Source organism: Salvia miltiorrhiza, chromosome 3 (genome assembly GCF_028751815.1).
Source record: "Salvia miltiorrhiza cultivar Shanhuang (shh) chromosome 3, IMPLAD_Smil_shh, whole genome shotgun sequence".
Classification (NCBI taxonomy): domain Eukaryota; kingdom Viridiplantae; phylum Streptophyta; class Magnoliopsida; order Lamiales; family Lamiaceae; genus Salvia; species Salvia miltiorrhiza.
Genome location: NC_080389.1, coordinates 39,333,050 through 39,358,683, shown reverse-complemented (window position 1 = coordinate 39,358,683; position 25,634 = coordinate 39,333,050). Strand labels below are relative to the sequence as shown.

Sequence of the window (25,634 nt, the reverse complement as noted above, 5' to 3'; positions counted from 1 at the left end):
TTCGAGCTTAATTTTTTCGAGATAAATTTTTTTTGTCATAATTCTCATTTTTTATCAGCCTATTCAAATTGATCCTTTGATTTCGAGCTTTATTGACATTTCTAAGCAAATCCGTTGCTCCAAGATTTTAAATCTATTACTCTGTTTTGTTCACGCTCATTTCAATTGGTTAATAGGCGCTTTCCTGAAATTCATCCATTAATTTCTACACTTTCTATACAAAAGGTATGGAAGCACCCTCCAATACAAAATTAAGGGAGGGGGAGGGGTGTATTAGTTGTAGAGTTTGTAGGATTGTTTTGAACTTTGAAAGTCTTGGGGTATTTAATTTAGACTTTTAAAAGTTTTAAAAATTTAGAGGTATTCAATATGGATTTTAAAAAGTCTTAAAAAATCTTTAGGTATCCAAAAGTCCATAGATTTTAAAACTCTATGGATTTTGATGGATTCTACTTCAAAAATACAAAGAGAGAAATTTCACCTCATCACATGAGATTTATGTGGATTCTTTCACCTCTCTTCCGTGACTACCGATATTGTGCCATCCGGATTGGGTGTAGTGCCCCAAATTTTTCTTATTAGCTGTGTCGCTTAATTTCTATAGGGAAACAAAAATGACAGTTGGATGCTGCAAGTGAATGGAATGTATTTGTGGCTTGATTGCTTTAATTGAGTCTTTTATTTAGATTGAAGAGAGTAAGATTTTTTATTTATCAAGTAAGTCTAAGAATGACTATTGTTCTATTAATGTCAAGGCTCGCAATTATTCGATTGAAACTTTGTTTTTTTTTTCTTTTCTTTTTTAAATAAAGATTAATTTGCATCAACTATATATTTGTTAAAACCTATGAAACAATCAACTTTTTTATTCTCTTGTTTATATTTTAAATATAATCATTTTATCTCTGATAAATGTGGTGCATATGGATGTTACATATTTTAATACTCCCTCCGTCCCAATATTGTTGACCACATTTCCTTTTTAGTTTGTCCCACTATTGTTGGCCACTTTCCTAAAATGGAAATATTTATCACATTCAATCTCTTACTTTATCACATTATCTCTCCTACTTTATCATTTTATTACATTCTCTCTCATACTTTATCATTTTATTACCTTCTCTCTCATACTTTATTACTTTTATACTATATTACCCACACACTTAAAATACTAATCTACAACTCCTTAATTCCCATGCTGAAACCAAATGTGGCCAACAATATTGGGACGGAGGGAGTATTTGATTGATAGGTGTGTTTTGAGTGAAGACCTATTAAATATTTTTTCCATGAGAACTATTATATATGGATTCATTTATACTATTCAGATTCCAAAATATTTTCTAAAATTTTAGTTATCAAAATCAATCTATTGTTAATCAAATAGTTAATATAATAATTTATTTTAGTTTTTGGTAATACCAATAATTAGTTCGAAAATATCCTTAGAAATATTTACTTAAGATTCATAAGTGAGCATCAAACTCGAAAATATTTAGTTTTTAATTCCAGCGGTCGCTGGGTTGCTCTGGTTCCAGCGGTAGCTGGGCTCCAGTCGACTCTAAGTTGCTATCTCCCTAATTTCTATCAAGTCTATGAAAATCCATAAAAATCAATTAAAAAAAGTCAGTCAAACTCTGCATAGAGTTTATAGATTTTCTAAACTCACGAAAATTCATGGACCTTTTAAAGACCAAAAAAATTCAACAAATTCCCAAACCAATACACACCCGAGTTCTTTTACCTCACCTATTTAGTTTCTTAAAAAACTAGTTTCGAATTAAGTTATGCCTCATTTGTTAGAATGTTCAATTTTAATCAAATTAAGTTTAAGGTTTCAGCTTAATTAATGAATTAATTAGAAAAACAAATATATTAAACAAGTTGCTTAATTGCTTATTTAATTAGGCAGCTTAGACCTTTGGCCCAATTTCTTGATTATAAGTAGCATATTTATTTAGTTGGCAAACCCAATAATTGAGTTAAATAAGCCAAGCTCAATTAAAAACAATGAATGGCCCAAGCCACTTATTTATCTCACTTATACATTCTCTATTAAGTAAATTTGCAGAAAAGGGCTTTTGCTATGTACTACTCCCTCCGTCTCTGAAATAACTTTCTCTTTTTCCATTTTGGGACGTCCCCCAAATAAGTTCCTCTTTCTTTCTTTCTATTTTTGGACAACTACCCCACCACTAATAATACTTTATTTATTCTTACTTTTCACTTTTTCACCACTCCCAATACTAATTATACCACTTTTTCACATTTTCACCACTCTCAATACTAATTACTAGTATAACATATTTTTCTCCACTATCAATACACTTTACCATTTTTTTCTTAAAACTCGTGCCGTCCTCAAAGAGGAACTTATTTTGGGGACGGAGGGAGTATTTTCTTTTAAAGCCATTTTATTATCATCTCAATTACACTTTAGTTCTTAAATGATAGTAAATACATTCTCTGACACCAACGCTAGCCCGCAGCGCCGCCTATTCCCTTCTTCATCCATCTTATTCCGACGACCTCCTCACAACCGAAGAAACTCAGCTGCTGCGGCGCCGAATCGCTCCACCCTCCTCTCATAGAGGTACATCTGTTTCATCTCAATTTGTTTAGTAAAATTCCTCCTTCACCGTTTCTTTATTAGGCGATTTCTGCCACCAAATTCTTTTCGGGGCTAATTGGGTTCGTCGGGCTGCAGTTAAATTAGTTCATTTAGAGATAATTTTAAGCTTCATATTGCAGCTTATGTTAGTTCATTTTTTTAAGCTTCATATTGCAGCTGATTTTAGTTCATTTTAGAGTTCGTTTTAAGCTTCATATTGCAGCTGATTTTAGTTCATTTTAGAGATAATACAAGCTTCATATTTCAGCTTATTTTAGTTCATTTTAAGCTTCATATAGCAGCTGATTTTAGTTCATTTTAGAGTAAATTTTGAGCTTCATATTGCAGCGGGTTTCAGTTCATTTTAAGCTTCGTATTTCAGCTTATTTTAGTTATCTTCAGAGTTCATTTTAAGCTTCATATTGCAGCTGATTTTAGTTCATTTTAGAGAATCATATTCTCAGCTATTCTGCCTTGAAAATTTGGATATGGCGGCTTATGGTGCAGCCACTTCTCTCGGGAATACAATTCAGCGTATTCTACAATCCTCTCGCATTTCTCTTGTTTCCTCTCTCCACAAATCTTATCAAAACCAGCTGCCGCCGCCGCCGACTTTCGCCAACTCCACCACGAGATCAGGTACAGCAGAGAGCTAAAGATCTATCATTTGTTTCTTCTCTATTTGCTTATTATTATAATTCTTCTTCTTCTTCTTCTCCGTTTCTTTCTTAGGCGATTTCTAACACACAGTTTTGGAAGAAAATTTCTGAAATTGTATCAAAACCAGCTGCCGCCGCCGTCGACTTGCGCCAACTCCTCCACGGGAGGTACAACAGAGAGCTAAAGATCTATCATTTGTTTCATCTGCATTTGCTTATTATAATTTCTTCTTCTTCTTCTTCTCTGTTTCTTTCTTAGGCGACTGAATTTTATTCTGGGCTAATTGCTGTGTAGTTTAAGCTTCATTTTGGAGAGCTCTAAGCAAATTCATTTCAACAATCGTATTCTGAGCTGATAATTTGGGTATGGTGGCTTATGGTGCAGCCACTTCTCTAAAGAATACGATTGAGCGTATTCTACAATCGTCTCGCATTTCTCTCGTTTCCCTCTCTCCACAAATAGTACCCTCAGCTGATTATGGTGCAGAGACTTTTCTCAAGAATACGATTCAGTGTATTCTACAATCGTTTTGCATTTCCCTCGTTTCCCACTCTCCACAAATCTTACAACCTGCCTACGACGAGGTGGATCGCTTGCAGATAGTTCTGCTAAGATTGGACAACACCAGCTGCAGCAAGATCAGGATGACGGTGAATGCTGTGGATGAACGAATCAAAGAGGCAGTTTGGGAATTTGAAGATTTACTCGAATCCCATGTCTTACATCAGATTCTTCCACAACTCGAAAGCGAGAGAGACAGCTTGTCATTCCCTGTAGAGCTACAGAGTCTGCAAGACCATGTTGATTGCTTTGTCGAGAAGATGAAGATGATGGAAGAGGAATACGCTTATGAAATGGAGAATATGCCTGAAGAAGAAGGGGAGCCTATTTCCTCAAGAATCAATTTTGGTGGAATCAACTCGAAGATGGTTTGATTATCTGATGAATTTCAAAAAGCCAGAGATTATCTTCTTGAAGATAAAAACTATTCGATTTTTGGGATGGCGGGTGTTGGAAAGACAACTCTTGCTAAGCATATTTTTGAAGATCCATCAATTCGGAGCCATTTTGAGTTTCGAGCATGGGTCAAAGTGGGCAGAGAATGTGAATCTAATGAACTATTACGATGTGTTCTAGCTCAAGTGGATCCCAACGCTTACCAAATGCTTATCCAAGGAGATGATGAGGAGGAGGAATTAGTTGGACGATTGAAAGAAACATTGAAGCATAAGAAATGTCTCATCGTGTTGGATGATGTTTGGGAGGAATAAGCAACTCATCGCTTGACAAGTTGCTTACGAGAAAACAAAATTGGTAGAAGGATTCGATTCTTACTTCCAAGTAGACAAGATATAATATTCTCGCAGCATGGATCTGAAAGAGTGCGCTTGTTGAATGAAGAAGAAAGTAAGGAACTACTTGGTGAGAAGGTGTTTGGTGAAGAGGGATTCCCTCTTCAGCTTGAGGAACTGGGAGAGAAGATTGCTAAGAAATGTGAAGGCCTTCCTCTTATGATAATCACGGTTGCAAAGCTCTTATCAAAATCTGACAAGACCCTAGAACACTGGACTGAGGTACTCGTCAAACAATGTAGTTCAGTTTTTGTGGATGCATATAATCAAATATCAGAGGTACTTTTCCTAAGCTATGATTACATACCCCAATATTTAAAAATGTTTTTTCTATACATGGGAGCTTTCTGTCCATATTTGGATATCCACCTAAACCCGCTCGACGCTATGTTGAGTGCTGATGTGTTTCTTCAACTGAGTGGAGAAGAAAGTTTTGATTACTTTTGGGGAATAAAAAGTATCGTGTGCATTCTTGTTGGCAGCACGTGTGTAGAGTAGAAGCTAGTAGGATCAAGTTTCTGCATGTCTTACAAAGTTGTGATGATGTTATAAAAGACCAGCGCCGCTTATGTGCCCATTGGAACAGTTTATTATGCTTCAAACAAGTGTGTGATTCGATAAAAAGTGATTGTACATCCACTGTCCGTTCTCTCCTTTGTTATGGACCTTATCACCCATATCCACTGCCAATACATGCCATGGGTTTCAAGTTGCTCAGGGTTCTACATGCTATTAATGTTCGATTTTACCATATCCCAACTGAAATTTTCAAAACTAGTTTGTCTACGATATCTTGCCATAACTTACAACGGTGACCTCTCTGATTCCATATCCAACCTTTTTCACCTTCAATTCTTGATTATTCATAGACATATGTACATTTAAAAGCGTAGAGTTCAATCATATATGCCTCTGCAAATTTGGGACATGCAAGAACTACAGCATCTTGAGGTAGAGGGAAGGGACCTACCAACCCCTAACTCTGATGCTGCCTTCAACAAACTCACCAGACTTATTGGTGTGAGTGCAAACAGTTGTACTAGGGAAGTTCTCAAAAGAATTCCTAATTTAAAGATATTAGGAATTGATGTGGAGTTGAAGCCTTATGATGATGATGAAACCAACCCATTGAGTTCCTTGAGTTATATCTCACAACTCCAGAATTTGGCCGCACTTTACTATACAATCAGGAATCCCGAGATAAAACATGAGTTTCCTACTATTATTCATCTTTCAATGTTCCCATCAAGTCTCTCTAATTTAGAATTGAGTGGCGTTGGATATCCTTGGGAGTCTCTAAATGATATTAGTTCGCTGCTACCAAAACTCAAGCTTCTCGAATCAAAATGCTATACCTTTCGAGGCCCAGAGTGGGAAATAAAACCGGGGAGTTTCTTGAAACTTATTGAACTTGTAATTGAAGACACCGATTTGGTGCAATGGAGACCTCAACGTGGAAGCCTCTCGAGCCTTCGTATACTAAGGATAAAGCACTGCTACAAATTGCAACAACTCGATTTTGCAATCCTTTAGCTGTCGTTTGTGCCGATGAATTAGAAGGCGAGGTTTCCATCGAACTTATCACTCGTTCTTCTTTTTGAGCTCAAGTGACTCTGCAACTTGCTCGACAGGTTAGTCTTACTACTTTGCAATATATATCACTTCTTAATGTTTCTTCCCTGCTTCTTCTCTTTTTTTAACAGACAAAACCAAATCAATTCATGTCATAAATATATATCTTCTGTTATAGTCATAGTTCTATCAATTTTCATGCAAATGAGAGCGTTGAAGGGCTTAGACGCCGCGTTATCCCATAATTTCAATTGTTGTATTACCACATTATTGTTTGAATTTAAGGATTGTGACTTGCTTTGGATTTTGTTGGGGATTATGAAACCTGAGTGTTGAATTGTGTATGTAGTTTCTAACCGAAATTGTTGTAAGTTGGATTTGTGTGAAAGCATTAATTGTGAAGCATGATTTTCACTTGGTTTTGACATTGTGTTTAATCAGTTGATGTGTTTTTTAAATAGATTAAAAATCTCAAATTCTGGCAGTATAATATAATTAATTTCTGGCTCCATATTTCAAAATTTTAATATGAGGATGAAACAAGGTGTTAGAATCATAGCAGAGCAGTTGAGTTAAATCCACGAGTAACTTATTTTTGTTTCCATTTCTCAGAGATTGATAATTCATATTAGCAGAAATGTCTGGCTTGTTTATTACTTACGGCCATTGCTCTATTTTTGCATTTGAGATAAATTTTGGCTTCCTATGCCATTACTATGTCTATAGATCTGTCTTACAACAAATCACAATAGGCTTTATTTAAATTTTGATGTGTTTTTGTTATATTTAAATTTTCAGGCAAATGAGAGAGCCGAATGGATCAGACGCCGCGTCATCCCTTGATTTCAATTCAATTGTTGTATTACCACATTGTTGTATGAATTTAAGGATTGTGACTTGTTTTGGATTTTGTTGAGGATTATGAAACCTCAGTGCTAAATGGTGTTTGTAACTAAAATTGTTGTAAGTTGAATTTGTGTGAAAACATTAGTCTCTTACTTAAGGACTGCAATTTTTGCTTTGTGCATGAATTTTATGTGTTCTTAGTGTGCTAGTTCAGTTTGTGAATGCTTTAGTTTGCAAGCAAGAATGACTCTTTACTGCTCTATCTGTGTTTAGTGCATGTACAGATTGTGGAAACGAGATGCGTTTGGTGCATGCAATTAATCTGAATGAATGAATATATCAAAGCTTTATTTACCTATATCTGCGATGCCATGTTTTCCTTTTTTGTCTCATTTTCTTTATGGAGTGTCGAAATGCAGGAGAGCTGGTTGAGTAGTTGGCTTTATTTATTTATTTTTCATAAAAGTTGTCTCATAGTTCTATAAGATGCTATGAATGCTGCATGAAGATCATCTCTCATGTCTAGGACTCTAGGGCTCAGAAAAATCGAGTTGACACTAAAATTACTTGTAAATTAAATATTAATCGAAATACTATTTTATTAAACAGGAAAAAAAAACACTAAAAGGGCCGAGAAAGGATCCAAACAACATAAGGTCGAAGGACCCAAAAAAGAAAGCATGGGCCGACCTTATAATCCCAAGCCCAGAAAGAAAGAAATCGTGGGTAACTTTAAAATCCCTAAATTCGTTAGCGTCATGGATAATTTAGTATAAGCAGACAATTACAATATGGATACAAGGATAATTAAGAAGAAAAAAAGACAATAAAATAATTTTGAAAGGAGAATCGATAACAAAAATATGTTTAGATCAATATGTTAAAATGTGAACAACTATTATAATAAAACTATAAATAACATATGAAGATACAAAGACAAGGCTTTAATTTGATATCCGTATTAAATATTTTATAATTAGTCGAATTTCACAATTTTAAAAAGAAATAAAACAGCAAAATTAAGAAGATAAAAAAAGAAAATAAAAAGAAAATATATAATTTATAAATATACCTTCAATTTTATTATAACTACAAAATTGCCACTCAATTTTGAAATTGATTTCAAATTGGAAGTTGCCTTTTTAATATATTATACATCACACAAAATTCAATTTTGTTGACGTATAATTTATAAGTAAAAAATTGAATGAATTGCATGTAAATATAAATGATCAAACTTTTCAAAAGATAAGTTAATCTAATGGGGGTGTATTCGTTGTGGATTTCCACAGACTTTAAAAAGTCCATGGAATTTAAATTCCATGGAATTCATATAGATTCCAGACGACTTTCAAAGAATTCGTGGTTGGATTTCACCCCGATTTTCACTGATTTTCGAAGACTTTACGGGATAATTTTGGAATTGAATTCCATGAAACCAACGCCCGCGGAGTCCCAGCACCGCTGAGTTCCAGCGAGCGCTGTAAACTCAGCGACCGCTGGGTTCCAGCGAGCCGCTGACCATCGGACGAGCAGCAGCAACTCCAGGTCGTCGATCTCAGGCAGCTCCAGGCTGCGACTCCAGCGAAGCAGCAGCAGTAGTCGGCGGCGATCTCTACTCCGGGCGAGCAGCAGCAGCTCCAGCGGCGCTCGTCGGCCCAAGCGACGGCGGCGACGTTGGACTTCGCCGGAGTCAGAGATGGAGGGAGAAAGAGCCGAACCGTGTGAGAGAGGAATATGAGATCCAACTACAGTGATTGATTGAAGTTTGATTGAACGATTGCTGAGTTCCAGCGCTCGCTGGCTTCTTGGCCGCGGGCGCTGGAACTCAGCGCTCGCTTAAAATTTCATGGATTTCAATTCTCGTGGTTCTTGGCCGGATTTCGTCGTGTGTATTTTTGGATGAAATCCATGAAAGTCATTCTGGATTTTAAGTCAATGGAATAACGAATACACCTAGATTTGTATGGAGTTTAAAAAGTCTTGAACGAATACACCTAGATTTATATGGACTTTTAAAAGTCTTGAACGAATACACCCAGATTTCTGCAGACTTTCAAAAGTCTTGAACGAATACACCCAGACTTTTAAAAAATCCAAAGAAATCCATCAAATTCCACAATGAATACACCCCCCTAAGTCTATACACATGTCAAACACGATAATTCATAATCCAAATAAATTAAATAGAGTTACACCTTGAATGTAGCAAATTAATGTTTGCAAATTGCAATCTATCAATATTTTCAATTAATGTACGCTACGGATCACTATATATATATATATATATATATATATATATATATATATATATATATATATATATATATGGGAAGGCTAAAATAAAAATCAAAGTTAGACTATAAAATAGGAACCATTTTCAGCCATTAGATCATCAAGATCTACGGTTAATTCATCACCTTGTTGGAATAATTCATGGTCCTGCGTTCGAATCCCATAGGTAGCAAAAAATTTAATTTTCATAATTCATACATTTACACATCGGATTCATGGGTGTTCTACATATAATTCATACATTTTAATTAGTTTATAGTTTATAGTCTAAGAGGAGTTTTCTGAATAGCCCTCCCCTATATATATATATATATATATATATATATATATATATAGGGTTAGATTATATGGAAACACAAAGTTAGATGGAGAAAGGAGACGCAATGTGGTTCGTTAGATCAATCTTGATCAAAGGCTGAGATTAAAAGTTAATATAATTAAAATTGGTAAGATTCATATATCCCTAAAATTACTCACTTTCCATTCTCTCTCCCTCATCTCTCTCTCTCTCTCGTCCCCTCTCTCATCTCTCTCTCTCTCTCATCTCCCTCTGTAAATTCTGCCGCCCCCTTCATCTTCTCTGGCGAATATTCAAGGTACGGACAAGGGGGCGGTGGCCGGAGTTCAGAAGTTCAATACCACAAATTCAAAAGTTCATAGAATTATATGTATAAGTTCAATAAAATTATCTGTAAAATCTGCCGCTCCCTTCCTCTTCTCCGGCGAATGTTCAATGTACGGAGAAGGGGGCGGCCGCCGGAGTTCAGAATACCAGAAAATCAAAAGTTCACATAAATATATGTACAAGTTCAATAAAATTATATGTATAAGTTCACAGAATTATATGTACAAGTTCAAAAGTTCTCCGGCTGAACTTGGGTGGCGGTGGCTCTGAACTTGAGGGCGGTCGAAGGCGGCGGTGGTTGAAGGCGGCGATGGTGGTGTGGAGAACATAGAGAGGACGGAGGGAGGCGGCGGTTGAAGATTCCGATGGCTGAACTTGGGCGGCGGTGGCTCTGAACTTGGGGGTTGAACTTGGGCGACGGTGGCTGAACTTGAGGGCGATCGAAGGCGGCGGTGGTGGTGTGGACGAATCGAGGCGGCGGCGATTGAAGGCGGCGATGGTGGTGTGGAGAACGTAGAGAGGACGGAGAGAGGCGGCGGTCGAAGTGGCTCTGAACTTGGGCGACGGTGGCTCTGAACTTGGGCGCCGGTGGCTGAACTTGAGGTCGGTCGAAGGCGGCGGTGGTGGTGTGGAGAACAGAGAGAGGACGGAGGGAGGCGGCGATCGAAGGCGGCGCGGGTTGGGGTGTTCACGGTGACAGGGGGCGGCAGAGAGGGAGAAGAAGAGATAGTGGAGAAGGCGGCGCCGCGCTGAGGGATTCGAACCCTAGGCGGCGCGGGTTTGGGTGGTTCACGGTGACAGGGAAAGGGAGAGGGAGAGAAAGAGAGATGAGAGAGGGGATGGGCAGAACGTGAGAGAGAGAGATGAGGGAGAGAGAAAGTGGAAATGAGTAATTTTAGGGATATTTGAATCTTACCAAATTTAATTATATTCACTTTTAATCTCAGCCTTTGATCAAGATTGATCTAACGAACCAGATTGCGTCTCCTTTCTCCATCTAACTTTGTGTTTCCATAGAACTTTACCCTATATATATATATATATATATATATATATATATATATATATATATATATTTATAAAAATTTAAATTATGCAAAAATGTCAAAATGCCATTATTTATGTGTTAAATTATTTGGTAACAAAAAATTATGTTAATTTGAATATTAGTATTTGATTTAAATAGTGTATGATAACAATATTATCAATTTAATGAGTATAATATTAAATTTAATGAAATTTTATAATAATAATAATAAAATTATAGATTGTAAAGAAAATAATTGAAGTCAATCTCATTTTGAACAAATAACACTAAACCATTAATATGACAAAATGAATAACCGTCATTTAATATAACAATCTTGGGCTTTTAAAAGTCCAAACTGTATTATTATTAAAAATTTATATTTAAATTGCCCAGATATATAATTATGTTTATATAAATAAATTATTAATTCGTACACATAATAAATAAAGTTATATAATATTTTAAATTCTAATTTTAAGATATATAACTAATTTAGTTAACTATGCAGCTTAGTTCTTTAGCTCATTTTTTTTTATTATAAGTACCATATTTATTTCGTTGACAGGCCTAATAATCTAGTTAATTAAGCCCAATTCAATTAAGTAAATCTGCAGGGAGGGCTGTGATTAAGGGCATCATATTAATGAGGGGATAACCCTTTTCACCTTCAAATATGGATTATTGTAATTAATGAGTATTTTAAGAATAAATGATTGGGAAAAATGTACATGGTCATGTCCTAAAAATAAAAGTAGCATGCTTTTCACATACGTTAAAAATGATAAAAGTGGCATACTTTTGGCGGACGGAGAAAGTTTTATTAAAATTGACAATTTTTTGAATTGGCCCAAGTTAGAACATAAGAAATCTATTAATTTATAGAATCAATATATCAAACTAGCTTATTTGTTATAGTAAACTTAAAATTTATCCATTCAAATAAAAATTATTACCTATTTTTGTGTTAAATGACTAAACTATCACTCCTAAAATTAAAATTAAAAAATTACCCATCCCTAATCTCTCTCTACGCGAAGAATCCTAACAGACAACTATCCCAATTCCTTGCACGAACAATCAATGATGTGGGCCCTGCCAACGCAAATAGGATCATCAGGAGATCAAAACTTCATCAACTAATGAAATCTTATTTAGAAGATGAACACCTTTTAATTCATCAAGTGAGGCTGCATCGCGCTTTATTCTGGATCAACATCTTTGATCTCTCTCTCTCTGCGAAGTCAAGGGATAAAGTTGAACAGAGATCTAACAGGGAAGCGTAGATCTGATGCATATACGCTCTGACGTTGATTTCTTCATTTTTTTTTCAGTGACGATTTGTGAATTTTGTTGGAGAGATTTGATCGATTGAATTTACAATCAAATTTATGAATTTATAACTTAATGTTTTTGAATTCACAATTAGATTTATGAATTTCACAATCAGCTCAATGAATTTACAACTGAATCGTTAGTGTTAGTTGTGAATTCGTTGTGAATCATCTTTTATTTTATTTTATTTTATTTTTAAAAACTCTTCAGCTTTTTTGGATAATTAATTAATGTTTTTGAATTTGTAAACAGATCTATGAATTCACAACTTATTGTTGTTGAAATCATGATCACAGCTATGAATTCACAACCAAATCTATGAATTCACAACTAAAACTATAATTCACAACCAGCTGGATTAATTCACAACTGAATCGTTAGTGTTGGTTATGAATTCAAGTTTTAAAGCTCGAATTCATAACTAGTTGTTTTGGTTGTGAATTCGAGTTTTAAAATTAGAATTCACAACCAGTTTGATGAATTTAGGATTGAATTGAATTTAGTGTTAGTTGTGAATTCGAGTTTTAAATCTCGAATTAACAACTAACTCTATTGCTAGTTGTGAATTCAAGTAGTCATAAATTTGAGTTTTAAAGGTTGAATTTACGACTAATAATATTTCTAGTTGTTAATTCGCGCGAATTCACGACTAAGATTATTTTTAGGTGTGAATTCAAACTTTAAAACTCAAATTCACGATTACTTGGATTCATAACCAAAATAAATTCTGGTTGTGAATTTGACTGGGTGTGAAATGTGCGAATTTTTAAAGGGTAATTTTTAAATTTTTATATGTAAGGGTAAAATGATAAGTGTAGCTATTTTTTAAAGCTTTTATGTTAGTGGACAATTTTTAAATTTATTATTTAAAAGTAACTATTTTCAAAATTCACTCTTATATATATATATATATATATATATATATATATATGTAGTATAGAAAATATACAAATTATGATTATGAGATGCCCTTAAAAGCTCAATCTGACTTAGAGCATTCACAGTGGGTGACTCGATGGGGTTACTCGAGTCACCACCAACGAGTCACCCCACTACAGAGGCCTCTTACTTGAGTCTTACTCGAATTTTTGGGTAAGACTCGTTCGCTTTTTTCCTCCATGCGTGTAGTACACACGCAAAAAATAGAAAAAAAAATCTGAATATTACCTGGATTGCGGCGCCATTGAAGGAGGAGGAAGAAATGAAGATGGAGCGCATATGCCAAGGAGTAGGAGGATGAGTAGTTTAGGGTTTTAAAATTATAATTGGCTAAAAATATTTGGACTTCTATTTTAATTAGTTTTAATTTAAAATTATAATTAGGCTAATGAGTAGTAAAAAAAACTGAAAATGTTTGGGCTTGTATTTTTTTATTGTAATTTTTTTTTATTTTTTAAGTATTAAATTTATATTTAAATTTTAGTAATTTAAATTAATGTAATTTTAGTTTGAACTAATTGTATTATTTAAATTTGTGCCATTAAAATTAAATGAAAAATACAAAAATAAAAAATAAAAAAATAAAATAAGAGAATGAATCATCTCACTATTGCCTCCTTACTCATAGTGTTTTGATAAGTTTCTTACTCAATAACGGTGGGTGGATACTCTTATAATTAATTCCCGCCCATGAAATCTCATTTGGGTTAATATTTCTAGATTCAAACATGAATAAGTAGTTCTTAATATCGAATCGCACGGCAGTTTACAACCACGATGCAAAATCGGATTTCTTTGGACAATGAAATTGATTAGAGAGATAAGGTGTTGATATTGCACAACTACGTCATGTGACAGGATAACCTTAAAATATTTTTAGTTTTATAACCAATTTTCGCAGGAAACGAAATGCCAAATATTAAATACCTTGAAAACGACGACACCTAGTTATTTTTCCAATATTTGGTTGCTCCCTCGATCCGCTAAACGATAGCTGTTCAAATTTTCTATCCCAAAATCTTCAACTCTAAATTCTCTAATAAAGTAAACTAGCATCTAACCCGTCGAAATTCGACGGAAATTATTTTATGTCATAATTTATAATTATTTTATGTTATTTTTATTATTATAATATATGAAATAATTTATATATAAATTATTTTTTTAATTAATTTGATATGATCAGTACAATATTTGAAATAATATTAATCTTAATTACTTTCGCCAATTAAATGTAGGTTGTGATAATAGAAATACATTTTCATATAAATATTCATTTGATGAAGTTTATAAAAAGTTGATGTGGGATTGAATATTTTAGAAGAAAAAATATGTAAATTTGAAGTATGATATGATGTGTCGCATCTACTATTAATTGTATATCGATAATATTTACTCTCTCCGTCTCTCAAACATTTTCCTTTTTTTTTTTTTTTTTTTTTTTTTTTTCTATTTTGGGTCGTCCCCAAAACATCTTCCTAACCTATTTTTGGAAACAATTTCACTAATTATTATTCTTACAATTTCACTTTTTGTGGAACTCGTTCTCCACTTTCACTAACTATCACTCTTACAATTTCACTTTTTGTGGGACCCATTCTCCACTTATCAAATACATAACTAACTTTTATTAAAACACGTGTCATCATCTCTTAGGAAGATGTTTGGGGGACGGAGGGAGTATTAAGTTTGTTCATCAAATTCTTTAAATTTGACGGATAAGAAATAATTTAATTAAACATATGTCATCTGAGTATCATCTCATATGGACCTAATAAGACCAGATAATCATATGAAGCTCTAAAGACCGCATATGACATTTGAACGTCAAAATTTTGAAAACCATATTATTTGGAGTTTGAAATACCACATCTGAATTTTGAGCATTATCTTGTATGGAGCTTGAAGATTATAACTTACTTGTGAGTATCATTTTATCTAGAGTTTGTGAAACTATAATTAAGTTATGAGAATAATCTCGTTTGGAGCTTGAGATGCCATCTCTAATGGTTCCGATAATCAAATGGATATGTAGGATTTATAATTAAATGAATATGTTGGATTTATCTTATAGTTTTATATCATTATTTAATAGTACATACTTTATCTAATAGTTTTATACGATTATTTAATAGTATAGAATTTATCTAAAAATTTATATGATTATTTCATAATTTTTAAATGTAAAAATTGATTAGAAATGTATAAATAAATAAGAATGACTGAGAATTGAGGAAAATTAGAATAAAGTGATTATACGATGCCACGTATTAATGTAGTTATATAACGGTTCTGATAATCAAATGGATATGTAGGATTCATAATTAAATGGATATGTTGGATTTATCTAATAGTTTTATACGATTATTTAATAGTATAGGGTTTATCTATAAATTTATATGATTATTTAATAATTTTTACATTTATTAGAAATGTATAAATAAATAAGAATGAATGAGAATTGAGGAAAATTAGAATGAAGTGATTATATGATGCCACGTAGGATATGATTTATTTTGCTATAATGTAAAAATTGATTAGAAATGTATAAATAAATAAGAATGAATAAGAATTGAGAAAAATTAGAATAGAGTGATTATACGATGTCACGTAGGATAAGATTTATTTAGTACAGTACAGACTTAATCTAATAGTTTTATAGGATTATTTAATAGTATATAATTTATCTATAAATTTATATGATTATTTCATAGTTTTTAAATGTAAAAATTGATTAGAAATGTATAAATAAATAAGAATTAATGAGAGTTGAGGAAAATTAGAATGAAGTGATTATACGAAGCCACATACTAATGTAGTTATCTAATGGTTCTGATAATCAAATGGATATGTAGGATTTATAATTAAATGGATATGTTGGATTTATCTAATAGTTTTATACGATTATTTAATAGTACAAAATTTATATAATAGTTTTATACGATTATTTAATAGTATAGAATTTATCTATAAATTTATATGATTATTTAATAATTTTAAATGTAAAAATTGATTAGAAATGTATAGATAAATAAGAATGAATGAGAATTGAGGAAGATTCGAATGGAGTGATTATACGATGCCACGTAGGATATGATTTATTTTGCTATAATGTAAAAATTGATTAGAAATGTATGAATAAATAAGAATGAATGAGAATTGAGAAAAATTAGAATGAAGTGATTATACGATGCCACGTAGAATAAGATTTATTTTGCTATAATAAATAGATTGGTTTACCTACATATGGATTATTTCTTTTTCTTTTATCTTTTTTTACTGTAATAAGTAAATGAATTACTAGGATATACTCCCTTCATTTTTTTTAAGTGTCCTATTAAGATAAATTTATTGTTCATTTTTAAGTGTCCTATTTCAAAATTTGAGAATAAAAAATGACAAAGTTCCTACTTTATACCCTTTTTCTTTAATATCACAAGTTAGCAATTATTTTTGTGCATTAGCCATTAATCCAATGCAACTCCATTAATGTTAATAACGTATTGGATTCTTTTTTGCTATATGCATTTTTCATCTTTAATTTGTTAGATTTTTTCATAATAATCTTTTCTTTTGAAGTTCAAAGAGTTAAAAAAACATATTTGAAATCTTCCAAATTCTTCATGCTTCGTAATAATTACATACATGTATCTAAAAGAATGGATTAATAGTTCATGTATTTTTGTAACATTACAAATTCTTCTATTTTTTTATTAAATATTTCTACATGGTATTGTTAATTAGTTATAGTTTCGTACATATATCTAAACACAAAATGACGCTCATTATTTTTCCATTTAACACTTGCAATCCTATTTAAGATAAGTTAATTCTTATCCACCTGCACATTTTGTTTAAAAAAAGTATGAGTACGAAGCAAGAAATTTCAGGCGAGAATCAAGAAAATTCTGGCGAGAATAAAGAAATTAAAGAAGAAAATGCCCCAACAAAAGGCGAACATAAACCACCATTACCTTTCGACCTCAATCTGCCGACGGATGGTGGTTTTGATTTAAACACCATTCCTGATGATGAAGAGAAAAGAGAAATGTCTTTCCATAAGATACTTAAGATTTTTTTTTTCCTGAGCATTACTAATTTGTGCTGTTGGTTAAATTTTATTATGGATTTGATGCAATATTATGATTTAATATATTATTGAAGTTCAAAGATATATATCAATTTCTTTTCCATTTTAGTTTTCAATGTGCTTCATTTCGTTGGATATTTGGTACCATAGCAAAACAGACAAACTAACGTGCATTCATGCACCAACTAAGAATTGACCAATGTAGATAGAAGGAGAAATTTTCATGTAATTAGAAAATACATTAACAACAATTCTGAATAAACAGTAAACACTTGATTACCGAGAAGGAATTCAAAACAAATTAATATGCGCAAACCCCTTATCATCATGTATTAATCGCCCTAGAAACTTCATTGACTAACTCACGATCACATTTTAAATTCAAGGGAAGACGTTCTTCTTTCTTCAAGTGAGGAATTTTGTAGTCATTAGATCCCCTTGCTTTCATTATCTCAACCATACACGAGTGTAAATTTGTAATGTTAAAAAGATCCGATTGGACATTACCGGTGGCGGTGAATATTCCTCGAACGCCTTCTCCACTACATTAACGAGTTCAGCAACGGTCTTAGGACATTGCTTGTACTGAATAACTTGAATAGCACGAAAAAATCCAAGATCCAAGATGTTTAGGTTCGGAGAATTCGGAGGTTGACATATGAGCCGGATATCAAAATTAACCATCTTGCTTGGCAACTTCCTGAAAGTGTTTGTCCGATGGATCAATCATTATCTTGCTGAATGAATATTGTGTTATGCATGTCTTCTCTTGGCCACGTAGCTCGAACAACAGGAACAATTTTCTCAATCATAAAACTTCTCATGACCTCTTTAGTTATCGATGTGACTTCATCTCCAATGTTCCGGCAGCCCGATTTGCACTGCTTCTTTGAGCTACTACGTGATTAACTAATGGAAAACAACCAATTTTCCCATCAAAAATACAATTGCCGTCTTCATCCATCCTAGGACGAGTCATCGCAGCCGAAAACAATATATTCATGACCTTATTGAATAAATTCATGGCCCCGAGTTCGAATTTCAGATGTAGCAAAAATTTATTTTTCGCAATTTATACAGTTACACAGCGAATTATACGTGTTCTACATAAAAATCATGCATTTTAGCTAGTTCATATTTTATATGTTAAGAAATGTTTATACCCTAGCTCTCCCCTATATATATACACACACATAATAATAAAACCACTATATATCTCATGTAGCGAAACTCCATATATAATTCTCGTGTGAAATATCAAATAATAACTTGACTTAACATATTTATATTTCCTTTAGCTGGCGTACTATATAGCTATATACACTTTGATTATACAAACTCAAAAGGAAAGTTAACAAATCTGAGTTTCGATGGAACTTTTGCCACAACAATGGCATACATTCACATTCATATTCGAATCCGCATTTAATCTTTCGTTGTATTTGTTTTGGGAATTGGGATCCCACAAAAGATATTAAAACTACGCAATTTCTCCTGTGCGACGGGTCGACCCGCTCCAAACCCGCGCTCCTGACCCGAGTGTTGTCAGCTCTGGCAATGGAAATCTACTCTGGCGAGTGTTGTCATCTCTGACAATGGAAATCTACTCTGGCGAGTGTTGTCAGATCTGGCAATGGAAAGCTACTCTCGCGAGTGGTGTCAGCTCTAGCAATGAAAATCTACTCTGACGAGTATTGTCATATCTGGCAATGTGTTAGGTCCGGGGGGGTCTCGAATAGGTGTATGGGGGGAATACACCTATAGGCTATTTTTGACTATCTACCGACCTCAATCAGAGGGATCTCAGTCAGAGATAGAAAAGAAACTTTGCATGCAAACCAGACACCTGTTTAACCGAAATTAGTTTTGACCAATAGGGTTGACGACTGATACTGAAAGCTCTTCAGTAAAGAGTTATCAGTTAAGTCACTAGAACTTAACTGATCCACGTAAGGGCTTCAGTCGTGTTTGCAAAGATGAAGATGATATCTCTCTTCCTTACTATCAGAGGATAGTGAGTCAGATTGATATCATACGCAGCGGAAATTAAACTTAGTTTCGAATAGCCTCAGTGGAGCAGATAGTTGGATTTCGGTTTCTCTTTGCTGTTAGTCAGTGTTCAGTTTTATCAATTGAAATAGCACAGTTATGAATGTAAAACTGAAAGCTGTAAATAACACAGAGACTTTTACGTGGTTCGGAAAAACTCTTTCCTACATCCACGGCTGGTTGATCAGACCAACAATCCACTCCGCAAGTGCTTGCCAGGTGCACTGCAAACCGTAAACTGAAGATAAACTCTCTTCAGCACCTACACACCTCGCGTAGGATTTCCCCACCTACACACCTCGTGTAGGATTTCAGCACCTACACAACTCGCGTAGGATTTCCCTGCTAAGCACACCTCGTGCTCAGACTTCCCTTTCAGAGTTCAGAGTACCTTCATGAACTCCGAGTCACTCAAACACTCTTATGGGGGAGAGGTTTAAACGAGTGCCAACTATACTTACAAAGAACAAGTTCTTTGAAGCAAGTTTGACCTTTGGCTTCTGGGTACACAGATATATGCCTAGGGTCTAAGAGAATGTATGTAATCAGCAGTGACTGATTTTGGCTTTGGAATTCTCTTCTTCGATTCAAGCTTTGAGCGGTTAAGCTTCAGCTTATGTCGTTGAATCGGTGAAGATTGAAGTGATCCTCGAGCGCTATTTGTAGGAGAACTCTTGAATAGATCCGTTGGCGTAAATCGTCCTCAAGATTTCTTCCGTTGGAGAGCAATTCGAATTTGGGCTGAGGCTTCAATCTTCGAGGTTCATTGTCTGTGTGGAAACGGCTCTCTTTGAAGGACAGGAGATGTGACATCTCTGAAAAGTAGCCACCAGATAGGAATGACCTCCGCAGAGATAAGATATTGAGATATCTCTGCATTTAATGCGGCTGTACTTTGAGCGTACGTGGCTTCCTCTGAACGTTGGAAGATCAGTCCTAGGAGGAATGTTCAACTGATACTTGACTTTAGTATCAGTCTATGGCGCGCATTAAATAATCAGTCTTCAACTGATTCTTCAACTGACACTTCAGTTGGTAACTCCAGTCTTCAGTCTTCAGTCTTCATTCTTCAGTCTTTAGTCTTCAGTCTTCGACACCGCAACTAAACTAGAAACGAACTCTAACACTTGAGTTCAAAACGATTCTAGTCTATTACATTTAAGTCCTATGAATTTTGGTATCATCAAAACAAGGGTTAGGATATTCCACAAGGTTCCCAACAATTTCCCCCTTTTTGATGATGCCAAAACCACACAGCAGTTCTAGACAATAAAAAGACTGAGCTCTCAGTACAAGTTCTAGACAAGGAGAGAAAACAGTTCCCCCTTAACAATAGAACCTAAACAACTTGTACTTAGAGCAAGAACAAAAACAGTTCTAAACACAGAACTTAAAGAAGACAGAAAAACCATAAATCAGAGCCTGGACAAAGAGTCATTGTCTTCAGGGTGAGATCAATAAGAAGTTGTTCTTTTTATAAAGGAGAGACTGATAAAGCATCAGTCTAAGATTACATCTTGGGAACATAAAAAGAACATTACAGAGTATTGCCATCTTACTTAAGGTACTTGATTGTAGAGTTTGAATACTGCTTCCCATACCTTTCTGGCTTCTTTATAGTCTGGATGGAAGTTCCAGATTCTGCAGACGGCTCTGAATTCTTTCTTGATCTTCTCTCTGTCAACACCATTCCTGAACCTTGGTGGAGCTGCTACTTTCTTCTGAGGGTCAGGTATGCTTTGTCCATAAGCCTTCTGAGCTTCCAACATTTGATGAACAGGTTTTTGTTCTTGTAAATGCATCAGGAAGTACTTCCAGGCTTCATACCTGCGCTCCTTTTCGCCTTGAATATTCGCAAACACCATCCATTTGGTGTAGCGTTCCTTGAGTTGTTCCCACCAATCATTCAGCTTTGATGGTATCCATTTATCTGGTCGCTCAAACTTTTCCAGATGAGATACAATCAGTCCACTCTTGAGATAATGCTCAAGCTTTTGACTTTCCTTCAGAGTTGAGATGAATTCGACAGTTTTCTTCTTCTTCAGTTCTAATTCACTTGAAGAGCTTTCTCTGCCTCTCTTTCTGCTAGCTTCAACTGAGGCGAAAGTGGGGGCGACTCTTGCCGTGATTTCCTCGGCCCTGTTTTCCACCCTGTTGAAAACAGCGGGGAGCATGTCCGCTTCTTTTTGCATACGCCTCAATATATCCTCTTCCCCCTTTTTGGCATCAGTTGGATGAAGTCGGCTCTGTAGCTCTTGAAAATCAGTGAGCATTTTCTGAACGAGAGCGGTGTCAGGAGATTCTTTGGTTTGTTGGAGTTCCCTTTCCACCTTTGCTAGTCGTTCCATTATAGGCTGTACCGTCGTTGCAACGAGTTCCTGGACCTCGGTTCTTGGCATGAACGTCTTTAGGAACTCAAGTTCCATTTTCTCGAGCTGTGTAGTTAGACGAACATAGTGTGTCTTCCTTTCAATCTCTGCTTCGAGAAAGAGAGTGTAGAGTTCCTCGTGCCCCTTCTGAACTTTGGGGAAGCCAATCTTTGTATCAATCATTTCAAGCTTGTAATTGATCAGAGAATCTTTCTGTGCCTTTATCTTCAGCTTGATCTCATTGATTAACCCGGCATGATGGACCATATCAGCGGTTGCCTGTTCTCCGACTACTTTGAGCTTTTTCACAAACTTTTCACCATAGATTTGTTGTCATTCGAGCTCGTGTTTAAGCGAGTCAATTTCAAGCCGTTGATCAGCAAGCTGATTCAGCAGTACATCCATTGGTCTTTCTTCATCATCAATGATCCTTAATAGATGTCTGCGTGGCCGATTATGTTTCCAGAGGGTAAGGCGCACATCAGTTTCTTCATCCGAATCAAATAGAACAGGTCCTTCTGGGCGAGGATGCTCGACGTGTTCTATTGGAATATCTGATTCGTCAGGAAAGTTCTGCTCTTGCTGACGCTCTTCATCAGTCTTGGATGTGGAGGCCTCAGCTTGATTGGATGAGGCAGGGCAATCTATTCTTTCTTCAATAGATTGCAGAATCTCTTGTTCTTGACTGATGTTTTGGCCTTCAGGTGGAATTGCCTCATCAGTGTTTAAGAGTGTTGATGAAGTCGGCGGAGACTTCAAGATGTCGTCAACTCGTTCTGGATCAGCATTGTCTGCTGATCTCTCCTCTTCTACTGGAGAAGGAGCATCAACTACAGTGATGCTTGTCAGGTCCGTTTCAGCAGTCAATGTCGAATGAGTGGATGGTAGCTCCGATTGACTGATTGAGTCAGTCATTGGTTGATCATTAAAGGCAGAATCAACAGCAGCTTCCTCCGGTTGTGAATTTTCATTAAAAGGAGAGTTGTGAGCTGCAATCACTTCCTCTATGACGAGAGGCTCGTCCAATACCTTTGATGTCCCGGCATCGTTGTTTAGTGGCAGAAGGCGTCTGAATTGTTTGGACGAGTTCAAGTAATTCATGGCAAAACTGTCAAAGTCATGAATTACGTCCCAAACATGTTCAATTTGAAAGAGGCTGATTAAAGTAGCCTCTTCCATCTCAAACGAGTCTTCAGCTTCAGGGCAGCAGAGACTTTTGATTTTTGGACATGGCGCTGTCTTCAGAAGAGTAAACGTGAGAAGTCTATGAAGATCCCGGTAGACTTCTAGAGACGTATCAACATCACCAATTATGCGTCGTAGGCGATTGGTGGCAATTTGTTGAACTTCAGACTGAAGTTCAACAGCTTCTTGAGTACCTTTGAAGATGAAGGTGGAGGCTGGTTCTGGTGCAGTTTCCATAACTGCTTTGCCTTTGGATCTTGGAGAGAATTTCCAAGGCATCTCAGTTGGTATAAATGGTTTCTTGGGGAGGATTGTACGAACACGTCGTGGCACATTTGTGCGAGGATTTGAAGGAGGTGAATCAGGGGCTTCAGAATCAGATGATGGAGGAGAAGAGATGTCGATTACCTTTGCCTTCAAGGAAGGTTTGGTATCTCTTCTGGCAATTTTGAAGAGACGCAGGCTGTCTGTGAATTTGATCATCTTAGGCCATTGCACATACTTGTGCGTCTTTGTCCCCTTGATGATGATCTGGGATACCCTGTTCCCCTGTCGGACCATCGTTGCCGGTCTAGTGTTGTGGGCTTCATTGTAAAGAAGCTTCAGGTAAGCTTCTTCCCAGTTGAAGCATTCCTTCTTCATAAGAGCAGCCATGACATTCTTCTGCGGTTGAGAGGCTTTGTCTGGAGTTCCTGTAGCACCTATCCAGCACTTCTGGATAATTTTGCCCAACGTGGCAAATTCTGGATGAAGATGAGATAGAGTGATCTGACTCTTTGTTGATTCAGATTTATCCTTCAGTGCAGTCTTGAGGGTTTCATTTGCTTCATCATCAGTCAGTGAAGAGAGTAGAAATCCGTTGTTTGGGAGATTGAACAATTCCCTGACAATTTCAGAGACGTTGAGAGTCTCTTCAAAGCATTTTGCTCCATCGATGATGCTGACCTTTGAGATAAGTACTCCGGACTTGATGAATTTGAGATTTTTGTAGAATTCTCTGACAGCTTCATCGAGTAAGTAATTTGGTTCACTTGTGACAAACTTCTTCCAACCATTCTGGCGAAGTATTTCTACTCTTTGTTGATTCAGATTTATCCTTCAGTGCAGTCTTGAGGGTTTCATTTGTTTCATCATCAGTCAGTGAAGAGAGTAGAAATCCGTTGTTTGGGAGATTGAACAATTCCCTAACAATTTCAGAGACGTTGAGAGTCTCTTCAAAGCATTTTGCTCCATCGATGATGCTGACCTTTGAGATAAGTACTCCGGACTTGATGAATTTGAGATTTTTGTAGAATTCTCTGACAGCTTCATCGAGTAAGTAATTTGGTTCACTTGTGACAAACTTCTTCCAACCATTCTGGCGAAGTATTTCAGAGACCTTCGTAAATTCCGGCTTCTTTTCAAATGATTCCTCATGCACTGTCTGTTCATATCTGACTTCTTTCTTCATTGAAGCTTCCTTCTCGTTGTCAGTCTTCTTCATGTTAGTATTGGCCATCTTGAATAGAATATCTGTGAAGAGAAATTTTGCAGAAAGCGATCTCACAGTAGATTGCTGTGGATTTAGAAAGTTAGAGAGAAAGTGCAAAAAAATGATGGAGAAAGTGGAATAGCAGTAGTAATGGAGAAAGTGTGATCGTGGGAGATGAACAGTTTCCTAGGGTAATCGAAAAGACGTGGGCGCGGTTTGAAATATGCGCGCTAAATCAATTATAATAAATTTTGACGTCCGTAGTAAGTGCATGACAGTAAAATGCCTAGAAAGATGAGATATGCACTGATATAGAATATTTGTCATAATCACTTGCCGTAAATAGGCGGCGAATAGTGCCTGCAATGATTTGAAAAGATATGCATAAAAGGAGATTTTGGAAATTAAAAGATTAAAGAAGAACGCAATATCACCAGTTAACCAAAATCACACCTAGGCCCTATTTTCATTTAGTCCAAGAAAATGATACGAACAAGTTCCCAACAAATAGTAAGGACAATCAGTCAAGTACTGAAAAAGCTTAAACAGTGTTCCCCCTAAATAAGATAACCTATATTCATCGAGTGTAAAATAGGCAAAGAACAAAAACTGGATAAGCATGAATCTTTATGAACAAAGTACAAATCAATATGAACCAAGAATGCAGAAGATCATAACAAGGAAGGGCAAGCTAAGACAAACTAAGAACATCATATACAAAATAATGAGTTTCTGTTAAGATGACATTCCTTGTTCTTTCTTAGTCCTTAGTTGATGCGGAGTTGTTTGCTTGGCTTCCTTGGAGGACTTCCTTTTGGTTCTTCAGTCAGCTTCCCTTTTCCTTTCCTGTCCACTTCTAGTGTGTCCTTGTCATCAGACTCGGGGACATTGCTGACTTTGTCCTGGATGTCCAGTTGTTGTTGAAGATGAGTGACAGTTGATTCCAGAATCGCGATCTTGACTCTTAGCTCATATGAAATTTCTTCTTGAATGAGCATCCTTTCTTCCAGCATCTGGACTCTTTCATCAGTGGTAGTTTCAGTAGGCTCTTGTTCTTCAGCTTGCTTTTCTTCTTCTGTTGCTTTGGCTGAAGCCGACTGATGAGGTGGAATTTCATGGTGGACTTCAAAGTCCTCATCATTGTCTTCTTTGAGAAGATCTCTGGAAGTGAGGTACAGTCTGAAGTTGGGTGCCCAGTCGTGGATGCC

At 35.5% G+C, this 25,634-nt stretch overlaps 1 long non-coding RNA gene across 3 annotated transcripts; it reads left to right on the top strand.

The window, feature by feature from the left end:
* The first annotated feature begins 2,460 nt into the window (after nucleotides 1-2,460).
* On the top strand, nucleotides 2,461-7,226 carry LOC131016651 (uncharacterized). 3 transcript variants are annotated; one of them, XR_009099166.1, is made up of 5 exons: nucleotides 2,461-2,593; nucleotides 3,060-3,250; nucleotides 3,344-3,438; nucleotides 3,530-6,254; nucleotides 6,994-7,226. It is a non-coding gene; the product is annotated as an uncharacterized LOC131016651 (long non-coding RNA). The 3 variants fall into 3 exon arrangements; XR_009099167.1 differs by having other exon boundaries at nucleotides 3,040-3,250; nucleotides 3,566-6,254; XR_009099165.1 differs by having other exon boundaries at nucleotides 3,040-3,250.
* The last annotated feature ends 18,408 nt before the right edge of the window (nucleotides 7,227-25,634 follow it).